The following is a 26,571-nucleotide window of genomic DNA, read 5'->3' on the forward strand; positions in this document are numbered from 1 at the left end:
TAACAGGTGTGGAGTGATATCTCATAGTGATTTTGATTTGCATTTGCCTGAGAATTGTTCTTTCAGGAGTAAGTTCAGAGTACAGGTCCTGCTGAGTGGCCAGGAGATCCCTCTAGAGTCCTCGGTGGGTGTGTGCCTTGTCATCTGTGGTGCTGTTTCTTCATCCTCTTGTGCTGGCACTTACGTGGGTGGTCCCCTACTGCCGATCCCCACTTTATAGAGAGCTGCCCTCACAGCTTAGCCTTTCTGAGAACAATGGAGGATGTAGCTGTTCCATAGACCTTCAGTTATTCTCTTGACCGTCCCTGGTGCTCTTCCACTCCCACATCCAGCTTCTGCCATCTCTGGATTTAGGTTTGTTTTCCACCAAGCTTCTCTTGGGCACACACATTTTAAAAGCTTTCTTCTTTTGCTTGGTTCATGTTGGAGGTTCCTCTGCATGGTTAAGCACTGCCATCATTCAGTTCTGATGGCTTTTTTTTTGCCCACAATTCCTTGCTCTTCTCCTGATGGCATTGTTCCTGTTTATCCTGTGCTGCTGTGGACTTATTCTTACTTTTATATTTTTATAATATACATTCTTACTGTTACAATAAATAACTAAATAGTCTGTTATATTTGACATTTTAAAGGAGGGGAGAAGTACTTCTAATACTCTATTATTTGTCATGAACCAGCAGTCCCCAAACACTTTTTGTTTACCTCTGAAAAGCATCAGATATCCAAGGAATTCAGCAGGCTCGTCATGGAAGAGGAACTACAGGCAGTTTAACCAAGTGAAAAATGACTTCATTCCATTAGTGAAAACTGCATTTAAAGTTGTAAGATACCATTTGCACATATCAAATTAGCAAGGTGTGTTTTTTGGGGGCATATGGTGGGAGGTATGGTAGGGAGTAATAAGGAATGGGTAGTGTGTGTATGTGAGGGACAGAGAAAGAATTTAATGCCAGCAAGAGTCTTATATACTGCTTGTGAAATGCAAATTGATATAACTCTCAATGCATTTTGGCAATATGGGCCTTTAAAAAAGTTCATACTCTTTGACCCAGGGATTAAAATACTGGCAGTCTATCCCAAGGAAATAATTATAAGTTAAGACAATATTTTATGTACAGAGATATTTATCTCCACATTGTAAAAAAAAAAAAAAAAAAAAAAAGCAAAATGTACACGTTCAAGTGCCTGACACTGAGCAATTGCTAAATTTTGGTACATCTATGCAGCTAACAAAATACTACAAACAAAATGAAGCTAACAAAAATAAATGTTTAGAAAGACTTTAATTACATAGGGAAAATGCTTATGTAGTTTTTAATGATGCTAAGTGAAAAAAGATATACTCTAAAACGGACTTACCTAGAATATCAATTCTATAAGAAAAACATATGTGCAAAGAAAAGTAAAAATTAACAGTAACGATTGTTTTTTTGATTTGAATTATGTGAGTTTTCCCACCTATAGTTTTTTTTTTTTAAATTAATTAATTTATTTATTTTTGGCTGTGTTGGGTCTTCATTGCTGTGCGCGGGCTTTTTTCTAGTTGTGGCGAGCAGGGACTACTCTTTGTTGCGGTGCGCGGGCTTCTCATTGCAGTGGCTTCTCTTGTTGCAGAGCACGGGCTGTAGGTGCGCAGGCTTCGGTAGTTGCAGCGCGCAGGCTCAGTAGTTGTGGCTTGCGGGCTCTAGAGCGCAGGCTCAGTAGTTGTGGCGCACGGGCTTAGTTGCTCTGCGGCATGTGGGATCTTCCCAGACCAGGGCTCGAACCCGTGTCCCCTGCATTGGCAGGCGGATTCTTAACCACTCTGCGCCACCAGGGAAGCCCCCACCATAGTCTTATGCTCTTTTGTATTTTCTGTATTTCAGCAGTAACTATATTATAATCAGGAAAAAGAATCAGTATTATTTTTTAAATTGCCAAGCTGTCTCACAGAGAAATACGAATGGCCAATAATCACATGAAACTCTTTAATTTCAGTAGTAACAAAAAATGCAAAGAATGCTCAATGACATGGAAAATGTTTGTTACATAAATTTAAGTGAAAAAATAGTAACAATATGTACACTATGATCCCAATTTGGTTAAAATTGTGTGTGTGTGTGTGTGTGTATCAAAATGTTGACAGTGTTTAGCTTTGGGTAGGGAATATTTTTCAGATGACTTTTAATTTTCTTCTTTATGCTTATGATTTGGATTATGTGAGTTTTCGTCCCCTATAGTCTTAATCTTCTGTATTTTCCAGTTTTCCTATACTAAATGTGTATTGCTCTTACAATCAGGGGAAATTTTTTTCACACATTATTTTTGTCTTTCTATCCTCTACACTATACTTTCTGCTCTAAAGCATTCTTAAAATATTTAACTTGGATGTTGAATAAGAGAAATTTGAGGGACTTCTTTACCTAATTCAATCTTAAGAATTAAATGAATGCATTGATATAAATTTCATGTTACTTTGAGATTTATCTTTGTTTTGTCTATAGGAACATATTTGAGTACTTTGAATATCTTGTCTCTTTCTCAGAATGTTAGCCACATAGGTGCAACATGATGGAAAACGATCTTTTTGCCATTTTTTAAAAAAAATTAATTAATTTATTTATTTATTTTTGGGTGTGTTGGGTCTTCGTTTCTGTGTGAGGGCTTTCTCTAGTTGTGGTGAGCGGGGGGCCACTCTTCATCGCGGTGCGCGGGCCTCTCACTGTCGCGGCCTCTCTTGTTGCGGAGCACAGGCTCCAGATGCGCAGGCTCAGTAGTTGTGGCTCACGGGCCTAGTTGCTCCGCGGCATGTGGGATCTTCCCAGACCAGAGCTCGAACCCGTGTCCCCTGCATTGGCAGGCAGATTCTCAACCACCGCGCCACCAGGGAAGCCCCCTTTTGCCATTTTTAATAAAGCCTTTTGAACTTTTTATTTTTAAAAATTGAGATATAATCTACATACAGCAAAATGTGCAGATTTTAACTGTATAGTTTAATAAGTTTTGGCAAATGTTTCTGCCCATGTAAATACCACCTCAACAATCTATAGAACTTTTTTGTCACTCCAGAAAAGTTCCCTCATGCTCCCTTCTTGTCAGTCTTCACATCTGAACGTTAAGCTCTGTTATAATTTTTACCACCATAAATTAATCTTGTTTCTTCTAGAGCTCCACATAAACAGAATCATATAATATATTCTCTTTCATGTCTACCTTATTTTGCTCACCATGATTTTGAGATTCTTCCGCATTGTGTGTATTGGGAACATTTTTCTTTTTAATTGCTGAGTAGTATTCCATTGTATGAATACCACAATTTGTTTATCCACTCTCATGTTGACAGACATGTAGGATGTATCTGGGTTTGGACTCTTTTAAAATCAGGGATGCTGAGTTTGTAGCTGTTCCCTAACCCCCCACTTCTCTTTTCTTGACTAGCAGTGCTTGCAAATCAGGGCTTGTTTCCAGGAGCTTGTAACTAAGACCACCACAAAGAGATCAGAGAACAAAAGTAAAGTGGGCCCGCCAAGTCCAGGGCAGACGCCCCAGGAGTTCAGCTCCTGGGCACAGAATGGCAGGCCTGCAGATTAACTGAACGCTCCTTTTACAGAAAGAAAGAAAAGAAAAAGCTAAGCAGTGAAAGAGCTCAGAGCACCCAGTTGGGGACCAAGAGAGCCATTACCACATTAGATCCAAATCACAGCAGTTGTTTGAGGTTACTCAGGATGCTGAGTGTTAACTACACCGAGAGTGGGGTGGAGTGCTTCCTCAACCCAGCTGGCCCTGCAGCAGGTGTTGCCCGAGTGCCCATCTGGGCTCCCTTCTGCTGGGGTTTCTGGGGTGAGGGGAGCAGGATGACTTGAAGCACTTGCTATGTGGCTCTGACTGCTCTGCCAATAGAGCTACATAAAAAACCCCACAGCCTCTTGGGGCATGTGATTTGATAATTGGGAAAAAACTCCTCCCAGACCCAAGGGGCTATTGCACATTCAGGTATTCAGCGTTATTACAGAAGAGCAGAAATTACGAGTTCTGGGTTTGAGAGGCCCAGGATGTCTCTCTCTGGGACAGAGAAGGGCCCAGCACTCCCCTTCCCCATTTCACTCCTCGTAGAGTTCATTTCCATCTGTCCTATTCCCACCAAGGAAAATATGGCCTTTAGCCCACTTCCTTGGGCACTGCCTCTTTCTCCTGCCTTTCCCCTGAATCTTGACACAGGGTCAGATGAACTGAGTGCAGATAGAGCTGAGGAAGCATGGAGGGAGAAGTACAGTTGTTCAGTCAGTGTGTGGAAACTGCTCTTAGAGGGTGGGAAACGGTGTGATCTCTGAAGATAGGACCCCCATTAGGCAGTGGCAGGACCAAAGGAGAGGGTGCCCTCTCCACTTGCCATGTGATAAGGGCTTTCCAGTTCTAGAAGAATTTGTAGCAAAAGTCATGCCATGAGAGTGAGTCTACTGCTGATGTTATACTGACCAGCTTTGCTGATAACTGTGCTGAAAGGATCCTCTGATGTTCGGCAGTGAACTCAGCCAGCAAGCTGTCCACTCCATGTACCCCCCAGGCTAGCTGTCCCCACCCTGGACTGTTGTTTGTTACCTCAGTGTGTCAGGTTCTTACCTGCTTATCTGGCCCCCATTTCTTGCCCGGGTCTATTTTTTCCCCTTGCCTCCTTATTTTTTGCCCTCTTCAACTTAAAACTATCTGGTTAAAAACTAGACCTTCTAACTTTGCCTTAGTTAGCATTCCCTGCCAAGGCACTGACCCTGAGCACCTGCCAGAAGATATTTTTATTGCCTTTGGTTTTATTATAGATGACAAAATACATGGAATTGGATTTCTTTTTCCCAGGATTTGTTTGCTAGTTTATCTCAACACCAGATGGTTTTTTCTGATTGATTTATTATTATAGGCAGTTTGATTCTTAAAGCCTTTTTTGATCTTACTGGAGCACCTTGGACCATGAGTCCCATGTGACCCATATGTTGAGAGGAGGTATAAATGGAAGCTTCAAAAAGTTGACACCAAACATGGGAACTGAAGCAATCGTTACACCTCAGACTAATAGTCTACTGGTTTTAAGATGACTTTTACTTTGGGGAATCTATAAATTCTTTGAAATTGCTACTCTTAGAAAAAGCCACAGTTATTTTTCCTGGGCTACTATATTGTCTTCAGTTCTAATTTTGACGGTGAGTGCAAAGAACAGATTGTGTCCAGCCCAAGTTACATTTATAACTTCAAACAATTGTTCTCTCGTAGTCTTTAGCAAAAATTTTTTAGAGAAAAGACTTTTAAAGACTTCCTCCCCTCCCTCCCAATTATAGTTGATACTTTAAGCTCTAACTAACCAAGGGTGTTTGAGCACAATCTTTGGCAAAGTAGCTAATGTTTCACAATCAATTTTTTTTTATTTGAACTATATGAAAGAGAGCTCATGATACCATTCTATGAAGTCTACTAAACAACTTACTCTTATCAGGGAATATACAAGATTCATGTGTGTCGATTTCTCTTCTAGGAACTGAAGATGAAAATTAACTATAAATCAAGGAAATGAAAATCCTTGAGTTCTAACCTTTTGCATAGACAAAAGCAAACAGCAAGACCCTGAATAGTTGACATTCCTTCTCTGGAATATGAATACTGGGCTCTCCGTGGTAAATATAAACTTCATATTTGTGACTTATTCCAGGCTGTACTTAGTAGATTACCTAGATATCCGTAGACAGACAACTAAAGGAAGTTATGTCATTACCTTATCAAGGACATTTTAAGGTAACTTAAAATTATGGCACAGAATGGAAAGATATCCCATGTCCATGGATTGGAAGGCTTGATAAAAAGATGGCAATACTACCCAAAGTGCTCTGTGGATTTAATGAAATCTGTCCCAAAATCCAGGCAGCCTTTTTTGCAGAAATGGAAAAGTTGATCCTAAAATTCATATGAAATTGCCAGGGACTCCGAATAGTCAAAACAATCTTGAAAAAGAAAGATACAGTTGAAGGACTCATGCTTCCCAATTTTAAAAAAGCTACAATAGGCCTCTCGCCTTCTGAGATGGCCCACACTCTGTCTATGGAGTATGTTTCTCCTAGGGCCATTCTCGCCTTTTGAGATGGACCGGATCCTGTCTATGGAATGTGTATCTCTCTAAATAAATCCACTTGTTACCTTAAAAAAATAATAATCAAATAATCAAAACAATGTGGTACTGGCATAAGGATGGACAACATAGATCAATGGAATGGAATTGAAAGTCCAGAGGTAAACCCATTTATCTATAGTCAATTGATTTTTGACAAGGGTACCAAGTCCATTCAGTGGGGGAAAGGACAGTCTTCAACAAATGGTGCTGGGATAACTGGATAGCCACATGCAAAAGAATGAAGTTATATTCCAGCCTCACACCATATACTAAAATTAACTCAAAATGAACCAAATACCTAATTGGAAGAGCCAAAACTCTTAGAAGGAAACATAAGGGTAAATATTCATGACCTTGAATTTGGTAATGGATTCTTAGAAATGACACTAATGGCATGAGCAACAAAAGAAAAAATTAGATACATTGGACTTCATCAAAATTTACAACTTTTGTGCATCAAATGACATTTTTTTTTAAACATCTTTATTGGAGTATAATTGCTTTACAATGGTGTGTTAGTTTCTGCTTTATAACAAACTGAATCAGCTATACATATACATATATCCCCATATCCCCTCCCTCTTGCGTCTCCCTCACACCCTCCCTATCCCACCCCTCTAAGTGGTCACAAAACACTGAGCTGATCTCCCTGTGCTATGTGGCTGCTTCCCACTAGCTATCTGTTTTACATTTGGTAGTGTATATATGTCCATGCCACTCTCTTACTTCGTCCCAGCTTACCCTTCCCCCTTCCCGTGTCCTCAAGTCCTTTCTCTACGTCTGCGTCTTTATTCCTGCCCTGCCCCTAGGTTCTTCAGAACCATTTTTTTTTTGATTCCATATATATGTGTTAGCATACGGTATATGTTTTTCTCTTCCTGACTTACTTCACTCTGTATGACAGACTCTAGGTCCATCCACCTCACTACAAATAACTCAATTTCGTTTCTTTTTACGGCTGAGTAATATTCCATTGTATATATGTGCCACATCTTCTTTATCCATTCATCTGTCGATGGACACTTAGGTTGCTTCCATGTCCTGGCTATTGTAAATAGAGCTGCAGTGAACATTGTGGTACATGACTGTTTTTGAATTATGGTTTTCTCAGGGTATATGCCCAGTAGTGGGATTGCTGGGTCGTATGGTAGTTCTATTTTTAGTTTTTTAAGGAACCTCCATACTGTTCTCCATAGTGGCTATAACAGTTTACATTCCCACCAACAGTGCAAGAGGGTCCCCTTTTCTCCACATCCTCTCCAGCATTTATTGTTTGTAGATTTTTTGATGATGGCCATTCTGACTGGTGTTAGGTGATACCTCATTGTAGTTTTGATTTTCATTTCTCTGATGATTAGCGATGTTGAGCATCCTTTCATGTGTTTGTTGGCAATCTGTATATCTTCTTTGGAGAAATGTCTGTTTAGGTCTTCTGCCCATTTTTGGATTGGGTTGTTTGTTTTTTTGATATTGAGCTGCATGAGCTGCTTGTAAATTTTGGAGATTAATCCTTTGTCAGTTGCTTCATTTGCAAATATTTTCTCCCATTCTGAGGGTTGTCTTTTCGTCTTCTCTATGTTTTCCTTTGCTGTGCAAAAGCTTTTAAGTTTCACTAGGTCCCATTTGTTTATTTTTGTTTTTTTTTCCCATTTCTGTAAGAGGTGGGTCAAAAAGGATCTTCCTGTGATTTATGTCATAGAGTGTTCTGCCTATGTTTTCCTCTAAGAGTTTTATAGTGTCTGGCCTTACATTTAGGTCTTTAAACGATTTTGAGTTTATTTTTGTGTATGGTGTTAGGAAATGTTCCAATTTCATTCTTTTACATGTAGCTGTCCAGTTTTCCCAGCACCACTTATTGAAGAGGCTGTCTTTCCTCCATTGTATACTCTTGCATCCTTTATCAAAGATAAGGTGACCATATGTGCGTGGGTTTATCTCTGGGCTTTCTATCCTGTTCCATTGATCTATATTTCTGTTTTTGTGCCAGTACCATACTGTCTTGATTACTGTAGCTTTGTAGTATAGTCTGATGTCCAGGAGCCTGATTCCTCCAGCTCCATTTTTCTTTCTCAAGATTGCTTTGGCGATTCGGGGTCTTTTGTGTTTCCATACAAATGTGAAATTTTTTGTTCTAGTTCTGTGAAAAATGCCATTGGTAGTTTGGTAGGGATTGCACTGAATCTGTAGATTGCTTTGGGTAGTATAGTCATTTTCACAATGTTGATTCTTCCAATCCAAGAACATGGTATATCTCTGTCTGTTTGTATCATCTTTAATTTCTTTCATCAGTGTCTTATAGGTTTCTGCATACAGGTCTTCTGTCTCCTTAGGTAGGTTTATTCCTCGGTAGTCTATTCTTTTTGTTGCAGTGGCAAATGGGAGTGTTTCCTTAATTTCTCTTTCAGATTTTTCATCATTAGTGTATAGGAATGCAAGAGATTTCTGTGCATTAACTTTGTATCCTGTAACTTTACCAAATTCATTGATTAGCTCTAGTAGTTTTCTGGTAGCATCTTTAGGATTCTCTATGTGTAGTATCATGTCATCTGCAAACAGTGACAGCTTTACTTCTTCTTTTCTGATTTGGATTCCTTTTATTTCTTTTTCTTCTCTGATTGCTGTGGCTAAAATTTCCAAAACTTTGTTGAATAATAGTGGTGTGAGTGGACAACCTTGTCTTGTTCCTGATCTTAGAGGAAATGCTTTCAGTTTTTCACCATTGAGAACGATGTTGGCTGTGGGTTTGTCATATATGGACTTTATTATGTTGAGGTAAGTTCCCTCTATGCCTACTTTCTGGAGGGTTTTTATCATAAATTGGTGTTGAATTTTGTTGAAAGCTTTTTCTGCATCTAATGAAATGATCATATGGTTTTTATCCTTCAATTTGTTAATATGGTTTATCCCATTGATTGATTTGCATATACTGAAGAATTCTTGCATTCCTGGGTTAAACCCCACTTCATCATGGTGTATGATCCTTTTAATGTGCTGTTGGATTCTGTTTGCTAGTATTTTGTTGAGGATTTTTGTGTCTGTGTTCCTCAGTGATATTGGCCTGTAGTTCTCTTTCTTTGTGACATCTTTGTCTGGTTTTGGTATCAGGGTGATGGTGGCCTCGTCGAATGAGTTTGGGAGTGTTCCTCTCTCTGCTATATCTTGGAAGAGTTTGAGAAGGATAGGTGTTAACTCTTCTCTAAATGTTTGATAGAATTCGCCCGTGAAGCCGTCTGGTCCTGGGCTTTTGTTTGTTGGAAGATTTTTAATCAGTCTCAATTTCAGTGCTTGTGATTGGTCTGTTTATATTTTCTGTTTCTTCCTGGTTCAGTCTTGGAAGGTTGTGCTTTTCTAAGAATTTGTCCATTTCTTCCAGGTTGTCCATTTTATTGGCATAGAGTTGCTTGTAGTAATCTCTCATGATCCTTTGTATTTTTGCAGTGTCAGTTGTTACTTCTCCTTTTTCATTTCTAATTCTATTGATTTGAGTCTTCTCCCTTTTTTTCTTGATGAGTCTGGCTAATGGTTTATCACTTTTATCTTCTCAAAGAACCAGCTTTTAGTTTTATTGATCTTTGCTGTTGTTTCCTTCGTTTATTTTTCATTTATTTCTGATCTGATGTTTATGATTTCTTTCCTTCTGCTAACTTTGGGGTTTTTTTTGTTCTTCTTTCTCTAATTGCTTTAGTTGTAAGGTTAGGTTGTTGATTTGAGACGTTTCTTGTTTCTTGAGGTAGGATTGTATTGCTATAAACTTCCCTCTTAGAACTGCTTTTGCTGCATCCATAGGTTTTGGGTTGTCATGTTCTCATTGTCATTTGTTTCTAGGTATTTTTTGATTTCCTCTGATTTCTTCAGTGATCTCTTGGTTATTTAGTACTGTATTGTTTAGCTTCCATGTGTTTGTATTTTTGACAGATTTTTTCCTGTAATTGATATCTAGTCTCATAACGTTGTGGTCAGAAAAGATACTTGATATGATTTCAATTTTCTTAAATTTACCAAGGCTTGATTTGTGACCCAAGATATGATCTATCCTGGGGAATGTTCCATGAGCACTTGAGAAGAAAGTGTATTCTGTTGTTTTTGGATGGAATGTCCTATAAATATCAATTAAGTCCACCTGGTTTAATGTATCATTTAAAGCTTGTGTTTCCTTATTTATTTTCATTTTGGATGATCTGTCCATTGGTGAAAGTGGGGTGTTAAAGTCCCCTACTATGATTGTGTTACTGTCGATTTCCCCTTTTATGGCTGTTAACATTTGCCTTATGTATTGAGGTGCTCCTATGTTGGGTGCATAAATATTTACAATTGTTACAGCTTCTTCTTGGATTGATCCCTTGATCATTATGTAGTGTCCTTCTTTGTCTCTTGTAATAGTCTTTATTTTAAAGTCTATTTTGTCTGATATGAGAATTGCTACTCCATCTTTCTTTCGATTTCCATTTGCATGGAATATCTTTTTCCATCCCCTCAGTTTCAGTCTGTATGTGTCCCTAGGTCTGAAGTGGGTCTCTTGTAGACAGCATATATACGGGCCTTGTTTTTGTATCCATTCAGCCAGTCTGTGTCTTGTGGTTGGAGCATTTAATCCATTTACATTTAAGGTAATTGTTAATATGTATGTTCCTATTACCATTTTCTTAATTGTTTTGGGTTTGTTATTGTAGGTCTTCAACTTCTCTTATGTTTCCTGCCTAGAGAAGTTCCTTTAGCATTTGTTCTAAAGCTGGTTTGGTGGTGCTGAATTCTCTTAGCTTGTGCTTATCTGTTAAGGTTTTAATTTCTCCGTGGAATCTGAATGAGATCCTTGCTGGGTAGAGTAATCTTGGTTGTAGGTTTTTCCCTTTCATCACTTTAAATACATCCTGCCACTCCCTTCTGGCTTGCAGAGTTTCTGCTGAAAGGTCAGCTGTTAACCTTATGGGGATTCCCTTGTATGTTATTTGTTGTTTTTCCCTTGCTGCTTTTAATATTTTTTCTTTGTATTTAATTTTTGATAGTTTGATTAATATGTGTCTTGGCATGTTTCTCCTTGGATTTATCCTGTATGGGACTCTCTGTGCTTCCTGGACTTGATTGACTATTTCCTCTCCCATATTAGGGAAGTTTTCAACTGTAATCTCTTCAAATATTTTCTCAGTCCCTTTCTTTTTCTCTTCTTCTTCTGGGACCCCTGTGATTCGAATGTTGATGCATTTAATGTTGTCCTAGAGGTCTCTGAGACTGTCCTCAATTCTTTTCATTCTTTTCTCTTTATTCTGCTCTGTGGTAGTTTTTTCCACTATTTTATCTTCCAGGTCACTTATCCATTCTTCTGCCTCAGTTATTCTGCTATTGATTCCTTCTAGAGAATTTTTAATTTCATTTATTGTGTTGTTCATCATTGTTTGTTTGCTCTTTAGTTCTTCTAGGTCCTTGTTAAATGTTTCTTGTATTTTCTCCATTCTATTTCCAAGATTTTGCATCCCCTTTACTATCATTACTCTGAATTCTTTTTCAGGTAGACTGTGTATTTCCTCTTCCTTTGTTTGGTCTGGTGGGTTTTTACCTTGCTTCTTCGTCTGCTGTGTGTTTCTCTGTCTACTAATTTTGCTTAACTTACTGTGTTTGGGGTTTCTTTTTCGCAGGCTGCAGGTTCGTAGTTCCCGTTGTTTTTGGTGTCTGCCCCCAGTGGGTGAGGTTGGTTCAGTGGCTTGTGTAGGTTTCCTGGTGGAGGGGACTGGTGCCTGTGTTCTGGTGGATGAGGCTGGATCTTGTCTTTCTGATGGGCAGGACCATGTCCGGTGGTGTGTTTTGGGGTGTCTGTGGCCTTATTATGATTTTAGGCAGCCTCTTTGCTGCTAATGGGTGGGGTTGTGTTCCTGTCTTGCTAGCTGTTTGGCATAGGGTGTCCAGCACTGTAGCTTGCTGGTCGTTGAGTGGCGCTGGGTCTTAGCATTGAGATGGAGATCTCTGGGAGAGCTTTTGCCGTTTTTTTTGCCGTTTGATATTACGTGGAGCCGGGAGGTCTCTGGTGGACCAATGTCCTGAACTTGGCTCTCCTACCTCAGAGGCACAGGCCTGACACCCTGCCGGAGCACCAAGACCCTGTCAGCCACACGGCTCCACACTCGGGAAACCCATACTCCAGAGGCCCTCCTTTCGATGTGCTTCCTCTCCCTGCTGCACAGGTTCTAACCAAATGACATTATTAAGAAAGTGGAGGGCTTCCCTGGTGGCGCAGTGGTTGAGAATCTGCCTGCCAATGCAGGGGACACGGGTTCGAGCCCTGGTCTGGGAAGATCCCACATGCCACGGAGCAACTAAGCCCGTGTGCCACAACTACTGAGCCTGCGCGTCTGGAGCCTGTGCTCCACAACGAGAGAGTTCCCGATAGTGAGAGGCCCGCGCACCGCGATGAAGAGTGGCCCCCGCTTGCCGCAACTAGAGAAAGCCCTCACACAGAAACGAAGACCCAACACAGCCAAAAATAAATAAATAAATAAATAAATTAATTAAAATAATAATAATAATGTATTAAAATTCAAAAAAAATGACTTTAAAAAAAAAAAAGAAAGTGGAAAGACAATCTATAGAATGGGAGAAAATATGCAAATCTGAGAAGGACCTAGTATCCATAATACATTAAAAAAAAAAAGAAACCTCTAACAACTCAACAACAAAAAGAAAAACAACCCAATTAAAATATGGGCAAAGACTTCATTGGACATTTATCCAAAGAAGATATACAAATGGCCAACAATTATATGAAAAGATGTGCAACGTCATCGGTCATTAAGGAAATGCAAATCAGCCACAATGAAATACTGCTTCACACCCACAAGGATGGCTATAATTTAAAAACATCTCCAACGGAAAATATGAAGTGTTAGTGAGGATGTCGGACCCTTGTGCTTTGCTGGCGAGAATGTAAAATTGTGTAGCCACCGTGGAGAACAGTTTGGCAGTTCCTCAGAAAGTTAAATATAGACTTACCATATGACCCAGCAGTTCTACCTCTGGATACATACCCCAAATAATTGAAGACAGGTATTCAAACAAGTACTTGTACACAGATGTTCCTAGCAGCACTATTCACAGTAGCCAAAAGGTAGGAACAACCCAGATGTCCATCAGTGGACGAATGGGTGAACAAAATGTGATTTATCCATACAATGGAATATTTTTTAGCCATAAAAAGGAGTAAAGTACTGATGCAGCTATAATGTGGAAACACCTCAAAACATCATGCTAAGTGAAAGAAGGCAGGCACAAAAGGTCACATATTGTGTGATTACATTTATGTGAAATATCCGGAATAGATAAATTCATTGAGACAAAGAGCATATTAGTGGTTGCCAGGGGCTGGAGCAGGGGGAATGGTAGTGACTGCTTCATGAGTACAAGGTTTCATTTGGGGATGACTAAAATGTTTTGGAACTAGATACAGGTGAGGGTTGTACAGCATTGTGAATATACTAAATGCCATTGAATTGTACACATTAAAATGGTTAATTTTATGTTATGTGAATTTTCCCTCAAATTTAAAAAATTACATCATACAGTTTTTGTGATCTCATAAATAACTGTGGCTTTGCTGTCATAGTTACCTTGTGACTGTTGGAATCCATGTGCTCTGTAGCATTAGTACATTGGGAAAGTTCTTTCCAGCTGTGGGCAAGAAAACACGAAGACAGATGATCCCAAGTGGGTTTCTTCGTAGAATAACAATTAAGGAATATAACCTTTTCTTTTTTACTTGTGGAAGCTGTTAAAACTTCTACCTGAGTGGGCCCTTGGTTGTTTTAAAATGTGATCTGGACTGATAGGATTTGGTCTCTTCATTTAATTTGAAAAAGCATGTTTAAAATAACTTTATATTATTTGGAGATGGAGCAGCTTTTGGTTTTATGAAAATTAGGAGTAATTTTTAAAGAATGTGAGATATACATATGGAATTGCCGTAAGATTTTTCTGGTGGTTTGCTGTGTTGCACTGCCAGAGACTTCTGTGTCACTTTCGAAAGCCATTACGAGTGCTTTTTATTGTCAGTGGAATTGGTGTCAGGAATAAGAATTTTTTTTTTTCAGATCAAGCACATCTTGTGCAAAAACTAAAAACCTTAGTTTCTTATTTTAATCTTATACCTGTTTTGTTTTTTGAAGGAGGGACTTTAGGTTAGATTCTGGCAAAAAGATCTGAGCTTGAGAAGGGCGTCTTACTCAGAAAAGTAGAAGTGCTTTGCCAGTGATCATGAAGCTTTTCTTTATGTATGGAGTTGATGCTTCTGCCTCAGGGTCATGCTCCTGCCCCTGTGGTGTATGTGGACTTGTTTCTCAAGCAGATGTTATTTATGCTAGTTGTCTTGCACGCTTCCACCTGGCTCCTCTTATGACCCACAACGTGCCATCCAGCCTTAGGGTTTGCAGACTTGAAGCAAACAAAGCGAAGTGGTTTGTAGTGGATTGAACCCAAAGCTTTTGGCGTCATTAGCATTGGGTCCCAATCAACTGAACTAGAGAGCAAAGAATAAATGCCTTGCTGGAATGAGGGATTTGAAATTTTAAAGTTAGAAGGGATCTGGTAAGCATGGCAAAATATCTAGAATAAGTGTAATAATCTGTAGTGGGTGAATGTAAGCAGCTGAAAATCATGATTGCTTCTGAGTTCCACAAAATTAGGAAGAGTTCCTTTCTGTGATGTTCACTGGATAATTTTTTAAATTAAGAAAAGGTCAGTTTTTTAAGTGGTGGAGAATTTAAAGTTTTTAATAAATTATTAATTAGGACAGTTTTCCAACAAGAGCTAATTTAGCTATTGAGCTACTACTATACCATAAGAGCAATAGAAGAAAGTGAAATCGGTAGATGAGACTACAGTTTCCTGCAAGATCATGTGTGCCCAGGAACCCCTGCCTGTGAATGGCAGCATATAGTGCATTTCCTTGCACAATTTTCTTAACCTTTCTGTGCTTTCGTCTCCTCCTCTGAGCAATTAGAATAATAGAATCTATCTCACAGGGTTGTTATAAAGGTTGAGTTAGTTAATGTAGTTAAAGCTCTTAGAACAGTGCCTGACACAGAGTAAAAGCTTGACAGGTGTATGCTACAGACATAAGAATGATGGGGAAAGATCACTCGGAGCTGCGCTGGGTCTTTCTTGCGGTGTGCGGCTTCTCTAATTGTGACGCATGGGCTTAGTTGCCCCGCGGCATGTGGGATCTTAGTTCCCTGACCAGGGATCGAACCCACATCCCTTGCATTGGAGGGTGGATTCTTAACCACTGGACCACCAGGGAAGTCCCCAGGGTGCTTTTTTGAGGGGCAAACTTGTTTACATTCAGATACTCATAGCCCCGACTCTCTCGTGTACCCATGCACCGTTCGAAGTTCTGAGACCCTCTGGTATACTCACTTGAGGGCCATTTTACTGGGCATCTCAACCAAAGAGAATGCTTTGGGAAAGAAATAAAGAATTCAAAAGCAGTGGTTTTTCAACTGCTTCTCAAGTAATTTTAAGATCATGTGAAGCATTTCTGGTCATTTGTTGAAAACGTAGTTATTGTCTCATTCATTCACCAAGAGCTACCATGTGTCTGTCATTGGGTAGAATGGGATGACATAGGGATAGGGGTCAGAGACAAAAGATGAAGATAACATAGCTCCTTAGCCTGGAGCTCAGTCTAGACCATTTTTTTTTTACCTCTAGAATCCATGTGAGGAAAACCCCAGGGCTTTGAATGGAAGAGCATCAGAAAATAGCACATCCTTAATGGTACTCACCCTTGAAGTTGTACGGCTACGCATCAATTAATTTTTTAAAATATTATTTAGTTATTTATTTATTTGGTTGCATCGGGTCTTAGTTGCGGCAGGCGGGCTCCTTAGTTGTGGCTCGTGGGCTCCTTAGTTGTGGCATGTGAACTCTTAGTTGCGGCATGCATGTGGGATCTAGTTCCCTGACCATGGATCGAACCTGGGCCCCCTGCATTGGGAGCGAGAAGTCTTAACCACTGTGCCACCAGGGAAGTCCCACACATCAGTTAATTTGATCATTTCTGCTAAGCCATCTCAAACTTAGCCAGGAGAGAAAGATGGAAACTCATTGGTGGAAAGAGATTTTAATGAATCATCTTGTTCTGATCTATCATCAGAGACAATCAAGTTTGCCTTTTTTCCATTGATATTTTTCAGTTACTACTAACATTTTTAATCATTTAAAATTGCTCATTTGTATTTTAGTGACCTCTTCTTACTCTCCCCACCCCCTTGGTTTTTCTGTTTGTGTATAGTTCTGGAGAAAATGAGTTAGGAAAGGAGATTGATGAGATTGGATAGCTCAGCATCCTAAAATACACTTTATCTCTTTTCTCATGAAGTGAGGATATGTCACTTCTTTTGCAGGACTGGATACAACTGCAGAAGCAACAAGTGAACCTTTAAAGATGCATATGGGGCTGCACAAAGAGAAGAGAGAAACTGGAGAAACCAAGGAAATGAGGAAAAAGTATGTTTCCTGGGTAAATAGTACACTTCTGAATTTAGGTTTCTTGCCATATCAATTACCATTACTTTGTCATGCCTAAGTCTTTATGGCTGTATTTAATCTTTGTATTGCTGTTAAACATTCTTTATTTTCTCCTTCCTTGATTTTATTGCTGAGCTCTTTGATCAAATGATTCTTTTAATCATTTGGATTAATCTAAAAATATCTGTATTGAATATACAATTTAGGTGACTTCTTGGATCACTTGATAGGAACCTGTTATATCTTAGGTTGACCACTGGGTATTATAAAAGTAGAGTTGTGTGTTGTGTCTCTTGTGATGTGCAGGTTTAGTTCAAGGTCAATTTTTTAGTCTGAGTGCAAAACATACTTCTGCTTTATTAAATGACTGACTTGAAAAACACTGGTTTGAATACCAAATTATCCAAGCCATGTTCTCAGGCTATAGGATGTGTGGTACTGCTCTCTGGAATATGAAAATTAATACTACAGACAAAGCTGACTGGCCAATAATTAATGTAAATAAGCATAGCCTCCCCTTGATGAACTAGATGTGCCCTAGTAAAGTTATATACTCATATATGTATATACATATACATCTATACATATACATATATGAGTTGGGAACTCAGTTTATTCTGTTATTGAGCCACTCACAGGCTTAGATTTTGAGGGGTTTTGTTGTTAAAGTTTTTTAAATAAAGGAAATTTACTACCTTATTTATCATTATAAAGTTAAGAACCTTTCTGAGTAGAACTTTTTGGAAAGAAAGGAGAGGAAATGGAGTCAGGGTCATTGCTGGTATATAATGGAAGTTCTGTGCACAGCAGCCTGACTTGGACAACTCCATGGCAACATCACTCCCTCCCCACAAGCCTGGGCCACCCAGCCCATGGGAATTTCCTCACAACTGTCACTTGTGGAACTTCCTGTCTCATGGTGGACTGTGGCAGGCCTACTGTTAGATAGAAGGTATATTCCAGTTTTCTCATTCTTTAACTTTGAGTTGGAAGGTGGAGTAAAAACTATTTAATGGCCTTTGTATATCAATCCTCTAAACTAAAAACGGCATAAGACAAGTTTATTACAAGTGCACTTGTGCACACATTTTCTAGTGCTCACCTTCACACCGACTCTGCGTCAGTCACACTGATCTCCTTACGGTTCTTCAGTCAGTCGTGGAATCTTCTCCTCCCAGGTAGCCACGTGGCTCCTGGCCGCCTTCTCCTTCAGGTCTCTGCTGTGGGGTCAAAGTGAATGTGAAGGCCAAAGCCAAATTGGAATCACCAGGAATTTTCTGTGATGTCAGTCTCCCTACCTACTCCCTGGCAGCACTGAGCCACCTCGCCTAGCTCTAGCTTCCCTCCTTTCTCCCGCTCCACTCTTCCTACCTATCAAATGTGATGTTTTGTTTATTCTACACATCATGCTTTTTCTGTTTCACCTTTAAGATCTTTTAAAATTAATCTTTCACTTTCAAAGGCACATGCCATTTGACTCAGCAATTGCATTTCTAGGAATTGATCTCACATGTGACCTCACACAGATATGCAAGTAATCTTGAACATCCTCAGCCTCTGTTAAATCTTCATGCATGCTTCTGATTTCAGTAGCACTTGGACTGAGACTATCTCTTGCTGCCACTGTTCCGCTGTTGCCATGGGCCATGTCCCCGTCCAATAACTTGGGCGGCTGCCTGCCTCTTTGCCTGAACTGCAGTGGACTGGAGACTCTGGCACAGGAGCTAACTATGTCCCCTTTCGGGCTTCTTCTTATGCACTCCTGTTGCCTTACAGCAATCTTTCTCTTCCCATTTGCGAATATTACAAATGGTTTTGCGTTGCGTTTTTTAGACACTTAGATAATTACATATAGAGTAGTGGTATCTCGACTTAGCTGCACATTAGAATCAACTTAGAAGCGTTATAAATTACTAATGTCTCGTCCCACCACCAGAGATGCTGAGGCAGTTTGTCTGGGGTGAGTTGTAAGCATTGGCATTTAAAAAATCTGCCAGGGTGATTTTCACTGCGGTCAAGTTTGAGGACCAGAAATAGTGTTGATTTTTCTATACTGGTGATGACTTTGGTCACTTTAAGCTCATCGTAACCATTCAGGTGATTCCTTTGGGTTTGCAAGTTACAGTGGTATTATATATATTAAAAATTTTGCCTTTTCCTTTATTGTATTTGTATTTCTTATTCGTTTTCATGTTGCTTTGTATTGGAAGGCACTTCTGATCCTATATTAATTAACAGTGATGATAAAATGCTGCTTCACTTTGTGCCTGTTTTTAATGACTGCATGTCTCATTTCTTCCTTGAAGTATACTGTTGACATTTGGTTTTAAATAGATACTCTAAAAAGGGTAAGAAAGTATACCTTTATTATCAGTTTTAGAATTTTAAAATTAAGAATATCTGTTGGAGTTTAACAAATGAATTTTTGGTATCTGATGACATGACACAATTTAAAATTTTAACCTATTCCTAGATTCTATTTACCGTTTTTTTTTAATTTTTGAGCATAAATTTTAAGTATGCTTCATCTGTAGTTTTCTCTCTTCATTTTCTCTGCCAGTTTTAGAATTGGGTTCATAGAATGAACTAGATAATCTATATCATGACCTTTTTTAGATATGTTTTCAATAATATGTTTTGTTTGTTTCTGGAGAGTTTGAAATGATCCACTAATAAACCATCAGGGGCGAGTTGCTTTGGGGGCGGGGGTGTAGTTATTTATTTTTTCAAAGATGTTGGTCAGGTATTTTAGAATCTTTGTTTTCTGACAATACTTAAAGCAATGCTTGTCCTCTGTTCTTTTTTTTAATAGTCTATAAATTTCTTGTGCAGTGATTTTGTTATATTTTCTAATTTCATTATTATTTCAGAGCTCTCTTATTTCAAGCAGAATGTTGTCGGATTTTGTCTTCTGTTCAACCAATCTTGAAGATTCTATAACTTATGTGTGAATTTAACGTCTTTAATTTATGGTTGCTTTTGCATTTGTTATGTTTTCTATGTATAATTCGTTTCTTAATTTTTGTATTGCTTAGTTGTCTCTTTCCTGTTACACCTTCTGTTTTATGGAGTGTCCTTTTCTTCTTTTTAACTTTAAGACAAAATTTAAACATGAACAATTCTCTTAGTGCTAAAAATAACATTTGTTCCCTAAATTTATTTACTATCATCAAAGCAAAAGCAGGAACTTTCCTTTCCTTCCATATAAGGAAACTCAGTTTCTCCCTGTTTTGGCATCCCCTCTTTGTACTTCTCATCTACCCCAGATATTTTTATCCTTCACATTTTACATTTGTTCTGTGAGGTGCACTAATTCTTCTAGGTTTCAGCCTGATACTCATAAGTATTTTGTTATTCTTGATTAAGTTAGTTAACAACCACTTAAGCCTCACTCTGAGCTGGACAGACACTGAGCTAGGTGCAGTAGATACAAAGAGAAAGGTAGCTCTGTCCTTGCCTTCAAGGTCCCTTTCTGGTTGAGGAGGTGGCATGCATGCAAACCCACAATGGCGAAAGATGTGATGTGTCAGGTGTCCTGGAGACACAGGGAGGGAGGGGATGATGTTCGGTGAGTCAGCGAAGGCATCCTGAATGCTGAGTGTTACTGTGCCAGTAGGGCTTTGTGGGATAGAGGATAAAGCGAATGGGCAAAAGCCTAAAGGTACCTAAGTGGCTGGAGATGAGACTGGACAAAGGGATGCTGGGGCCAGATTGCGAAGCACCTCGAATGCCTGGCCAATGAGTTTCGGCTTTCCGCGGCCCCACCAGAAAGGTTTTAAAGCAGGGGAGTACTCTGTTCAAGCCTGTTTTTAGGAAGATAACTCTGGCTGTCATGTGACGCACGGACTGCAGGGAGGAAGTCAGTTGAGCAGCTGTGGCAGTCATCCAGGTAAGAGATGATGAGAACTTAAACAAGGTGGAGGCAGCGGCGATGGAGAAGATGAGGTGTTTTGAGGCGGAATCTAAAAAATACTAGTTCCTGACTCAGGTGAGATTGGGATTAGAGGATGACTTAGAGGGTTTTCTTGTTTGTTTGTTTTAGGGAAGGTAATAACAGACGGTGGAAATATCGACTACCTTATGTCACAGGGTGGATGTTGTGGAGGGGGTCGCAGAGACTACTTTGGAGAGAGACAGAGCATTTTAGGACTTCCTGAGTTTAAAAAATTGTCAACAGATCTAGGAAAACATATCTAGGAGTAATTGGAAATATGAGTTAGAAACTCAGTTGAGATGTAGGGGCTGGAGATAAAGGTTGTGAGATATACTTGCTCCAAGGAGGAGGTCAAAGCCATGGAATAGATATAAAGTTCCCCCTGTTAGAGCATGTAGGCAGAAAAAAGGGCTTAGGTTGGCCTCCTGGCCAAGACCAGTCTTTATGTGCAGGAAGTCAAAATGTACTGAGCCCTGTGATACATGTCCTGCACGGGGTGGTGAGAGCTTTTTCAGATGGCTTACTTTATCTTTTTAATAGCCCTGTGTGTAGAAATTATTACTACCCTACTTCGTGGGCCAGGAAACTAAGGCTGCAAGGCACTGTTACTAAGCTAGTAAGTGGGATTGCAAACCAGGCCTGAATGCCAAGCTGAGGAAGAGGTAGGGGAGAAGCAGAAAAGAGAGGTGGGGAAGAGGTGGTTTCCTAGGAGGGGCAGTGGTCAGCAGTGGCCACTCACCCAGAGGACCCAGTAGGAGAAGGAGAGGCTCAGCCACTGCTCTTCTCAGTTAGAAAGCTGATAGTGACCCCACCGTGCTCAGTCCACGGGTATGGAGGTCAGCTCACACTGGAGTCAGAGCAGCTGAGGAAATGCAGACAGCGCTGTTGACCGCAGCTCTTGGAGACATCTCGGTGGTAGAGGAATGACAAGAGCATCTGGCCTAGGGGGTTGGCATCATTTTGTTTGTTTAGAGATGACAGCTTGGAGTATTCTGATTCACTCATCTCTTTTCCTTTGAGGTCTTATATTTTAGATCGCCTTGTCTCTGGGCTTCTGTTACTTAAAAAAAAAAAAAATCAGAAGTAACTGCTGGATTCCCTTTCACATAACCTGCTTGTTTAACTTGTCAACTTGGAGTCCTTTTCTACGCATTGTTTTCAGATGTTTCCAGGCTGTTGTCTTAGTGACCCACTTTGATTGCTAATTATGTGTGCGATCCTGAGAGCCCCTTCTTGTTTCTTCTCTCAGGTCTTTCCATTCTGGAAGTGGTTTTCATCTGTCATGTGAATCTTTTGCTCAGTTCAGCTTCGCCCGGAACTTGAATTCATGGACTGTCTCTCTCTTCTAGATGATAGTGTGTTCTTGCATTCTCTGACAATAGGAGAGCATAGTGCTAAGAGCCTGCGCTCTGGAACTAGGCTTGCCTGGGTTCATATTCTGGCTCTACCAGCTACTAGCTGAGTGACCTTGAGCAAGTTACTTTTTGTAACTTCTTTGTGCCTCATTTTCCTTATCTGTAAACTGGAGGCAATAATAATACCTCCTAGCAAGGACTGTGATGAGAGTTGAATGAACTAGTGCACGTAACGGGCTTAGAAGGCACAGCGTCCAGTGCGAGTCGTGTGTTCCACCATTGTTAGCTGTTCCTGTTGTTGTTATTGTTCTGGGGGAAAATAGTGGGAGAGGTAATAACCTTTTCCTGATTGTATTTGGGCCACGCAAATAAGTGATAAATTTACAGTCTGTTGGTGCCTCACTTGGTAAACTGGAAATAGGCAAATCGTGGGGACCAAGTAGCAGTGCTTCCGGTCATTAAGGAATTCATCAGTGAACACTTTGAACCTTTGTCCACATGTGGCATCTGGAGTTGCAGATGTCTACTGTGTGACCTCACCTTCCCCATGGCTGTGTTCAGTTGACTTCCATTAAACACAGACCATAACATTTTTACCTCTACTTTTCTGAATAGTTCTTCCCAAAAAATGTTACTTAATTTTGCTCATCGCATCAGCAAATAACAGATGCTGGGCAAACCAGCACACAAATTAAGTAACTTTCCTGAAGTCCATGGTGGGGCTGGGACTTAATGAATAAGCCCATGGTATCTGACTCCAGTGGTATTAAAAGAGGAAAAGAGGTTCACTGGTACCTATATATCTGTATCTATATCTACATTTATACAGAGAGTTGCTATTTTAGTTTAGGCTGCTGTAACAAAATAAGGGTGGCTTATAAACAAAAGACATTTTTTTCTCACTGTCCTGGTGGCTGGGTGCCAGCATGGTTGGGTTCTGGTGAGGGCCCTCTTCCGGGTTGCAGATGGCCTTTTTCTTCTTGTAGCCTCGCATGGTGGAGAGGGGTGAGAGAGCTCTTTTGGGTTCCTTTGATAAGGGCACTAATCCCATTCATGAGGGTTCCACTGTGATGACCTAATTATCTCCCAAAGGCCCCATGTCCTCATACCATCACATTGGGGGTTAGAATTCCAACATGAATTTGGAGGGAGGGAGACACAAACGTTCAGTCCATAATAGGTACCAATCTCTAAAGCCATGTTTATGAACATGCCATATTTTCTTTGACAATGAAGATGTGCTATTTTTACAAGTAGAAGAAAAATAAATCTCATTGAACAAACAAAAAAGTAATAACAAAGTGTTTGCATGACAAACATAATAAGGGGAAATACTATCAACTAACCTCTTGGAGTTTTTAAGGAAAGCGAGCAGGCTTGTGAATGAGGGAGCCAGTAATCCTTTAAGAAACCTTTGCCAGAAATTTGCGTAGTCTCAAATCAACTCCTTCAACTTATTTATTATCTATAAAGGAAAGAAAAGGTAGTAACTTTACAGTGCAGAAAGCACCTTAGCCAAGAGATCAAGGTCAGCATCACCAGTAATAAGACAAGCAACATCAATGAACCCCATGATATGATGCACTAAGAAGAACCCAACATCATTTCTGTGGCATTTTTGCCAGAAATGCATAACCTCAGTGTAATCATGAGAAAACATCAGGCAAACCCAAATCAAGGGACATTCAACAAAATAACTGATTAATACTTTTGAAAAGTGTCAAGGGCATGAATAACAAGGAAGACTGAGAAGCTGTCACAGACCACAGGAGACTAAGAAATAACGATGAAATACAGTGGGGATCCTGGATAGGATCCTGGGACAGAAAAAGGACATTAGTAGAAAAAAACTGGTGCAATATGAATAAGATCTTTGGTTTAGTTAATAGTACTGTGCCAATATTAATGCCCTGGTTCTGTTCAGTTACTATGGTTATGTAAGATTTGGGGAAGCTGGGTCAGGGACATAAGGAAACTCTGTACTATTTTTGCAACTTTTCTATAAGTCTAAAATTAGCTCAAAATTTAAAAATTTCTGTTTTTTCTCTATCTCATTTTTCTTTTAAGTAAAAAGCCATCATGGGATAGAGAAACTGTTTGATTCTGGGTAGAAACTGTCTTAAGAAGAGGAAAGAAAGCTTAGAGTTATGGTCCCTTCTCCAAGTGGGTAAATGTTAATGATGACCTCTCACAGTGTTGCCTCGAGGCTCATTCCAGATATGTTGAATTTCCTAGACCTTTTTAAAGGGTACAGTAGTAAAAAGCTATGCTGATGGGAAATTTTTCTGAAAATTTTATGAGGCCAAGCAGATAGAAAATTAGACAATGCAAGATACTGCACTTAAGGAAAAAAAAAATCCAAACCAGTCTTAAACAGAGCCATGGGTGGGTATCACTTAGTACCCTGGGGTTCTCTGAAGATACTGCTCAGCATTTGCTGCTGAGCCCAAAATGGCCTGAAAATTGGTACACATCCATGCAGAGATGACCAGATCCAACTGATCCTCTGGAGGCATATGGAGATGAAAGTCCCTCTTTGGTCATTAGAGGCCAAATTAAAGCCCTATAAACAGAAAATTCTTAAAAGCAAGGGGTTTATGACTTGTTCAAATGAAGAATGCTGCAAAGGGACACCAGATTGGGAGTCTGCATGGAGCCTGGGAAGGGTTTGGAGGGTTGGACTCCGTCAGAGTACATCTCGCTCTGTCCACAGCAGGCGAGGTGCCACAGTGGCCTGGGGCAAACATTCTGCTTGCTGCAAAGCTGGGCTTGCTACATGTGTAGGTTGAAAACCTTCTTAGAAGTTCTAAATTTGTTCCTCAGGCAACCACCTGACTAGGGATTCTGTTTCCCAGGTGCCCTCATGTTAGGAAAGGACAATTCTGGGTAAATTTCAGAAGCAGTGGGGCTCCTGGAAAGCTATACCCCCTCTAAAATGGGGTGGGGTGGGGTGAGATCTAATGTGTCTCCATTGAGTTTGGTTGGAATTAAACCAATTCTACCCCCACTCAATTAAGAATTTAATAATCTCAGTGAACTAAAACAAATCATATTTCTGAACTTATAAAGCTGGGGACGAGATCATTTACTTATTGAGTTAACAGATATTTTGTGAGCACCCTTTGCAGGCCAGGCACTGAATTAGGCCCTAGAACACAGAGGAGCAAGACAGCTGAGCTCCTCACAGAGCCCGCAGGCCAGGAGACTGTGCCTCCGAGCCGGAACCAGCCAGCGCACCAGCCCGCTCAAAGGTGCCTCCGCTCAATCCGCCTGCCGGGCTTCCCTGGTGGCGCAGTGGTTGAGAATCTGCCTGCCAATGCAGGGGACACGGGTTCGGGCCCTGGTCTGGGAAGATCCCACATGCCACGGAGCAACTGGGCCCGTGAGCCACAATTACTGAGCCTGCGCGTCTGGAGCCTGTGCTCCGCAGCAAGAGAGGCCGCGATGGTGAGAGGCCTGCGCACCGCGATGAAGAGTGGCCCCCACTTGCCGCAACTAGAGAAAGCCCTCGCGCAGAAACGAGGACCCAACACAGCCATAAATAAATAAATAAAAAAATAAAAGAACGTGAATTTCTAAAAAAAAAAAAAAAAAAAAAAAAAAAAGGTGCCTCCGCTAAAAGGACCTGGTTCACACTAAGATAAAAGTTTCCTTGTATATAATCCCGTAACTTTTAAACCTCACTGTATATATTTTATGTTATTTTAATTTCCTTCCAATAGTGCTAGAAAGAAAAGGTGTTTTCATGTGTGGTTCATATATTTAAATTACATAATTTGGAAGCAGCATTTGCTGCCTTTAATCGTAAAACCTTCCCCGTCCCCTGGCCGCTCCCCTCGGGCTCTGATGCTGAAGACACTTGGGTAAGGCTTAGCGGGCTTGCTCAGTGCCTACGGCCATCAGAAATGTGTTTACCAAGGCAGAGCGAGCTCTGAGAGGCGCAGCGCAGCCAGCTGGCAGCATCCAAAGGGAGCCAGCCCTTTGCTGCTGCTGCCTGGACTTTTCTCCCTTCCTGAATTTAATCTCTTGGGTCAGATTCCAAACTGAACCTCAAAGCAATGAACCAGTTAGAGTGGTGCTAACTAACTTGATTCCACAACACTGTTAGTAAGCTTTTCCCTGGCCCTCCCTCCAGAGGCTGTGGGCCTTCTTATCCAGTAGAGATGCCTTGAATTGGTAAAATAGTTATTGTAATGAATTTTTAGTTACTTTATATAAAGAGTGCAGTGGATAAATGATTAGCAGTATTTGTTATTTATCATATAGAAAAATCAAGAATTTTTTTTTTTTTTGGTCAACAATTAATTTTGAAGACTCACCTCTTCTAACCCATGGAATATATGAATGGATGATCAGTTTTTCAAAGTACTTTTGCGAACAAAGTCCACATTCATCAGTAGAGCTTTCTGCCATCTGATCCCAATCTCTTTCCAGCCTCAAATCTTTTAACCCGCCCCTACCTATCTTTTATTAAGTTCTAGTAGGCTCTCTGTACCATGTATTTTCACATTACCAACCTTTTTCTTCCCCTTCTCTGCCTTCAGGTTCCACATCATCCAGTGCCACTACCTTGAGGCCTTCCTTGTTCATTATCATCAGTCTGTTTTTCCGGTATCCCAGGCCCATAGTAGCACGTCCCCTAT

At 40.2% G+C, this 26,571-nt stretch overlaps 1 protein-coding gene across 10 annotated transcripts in view; it reads left to right on the top strand.

The window, feature by feature from the left end:
• The window catches only part of ZHX3 (zinc fingers and homeoboxes 3), a 140,357-nt gene that overhangs the window by 57,444 nt on the left and 56,342 nt on the right, over positions 1 to 26,571 (top strand). For 8 of the 10 annotated variants that reach the window (XR_005016397.1, XR_005016396.1, XR_005016398.1 and 5 more), the window contains one exon: positions 16,516 to 16,618. The gene's annotated coding sequence lies outside the window, so the exon portion shown is untranslated. Of the gene's footprint in view, positions 1 to 11,901; positions 11,912 to 13,562; positions 13,569 to 16,515; positions 16,632 to 26,571 lie in introns of those variants that run through there. The other 2 variants (XM_036824800.1, XM_036824799.1) reach the window with 2 other exon arrangements.

The sequence above is a fragment of the Balaenoptera musculus genome, chromosome 15 (assembly GCF_009873245.2).
Source record: "Balaenoptera musculus isolate JJ_BM4_2016_0621 chromosome 15, mBalMus1.pri.v3, whole genome shotgun sequence".
In the NCBI taxonomy this organism is placed as follows: domain Eukaryota; kingdom Metazoa; phylum Chordata; class Mammalia; order Artiodactyla; family Balaenopteridae; genus Balaenoptera; species Balaenoptera musculus.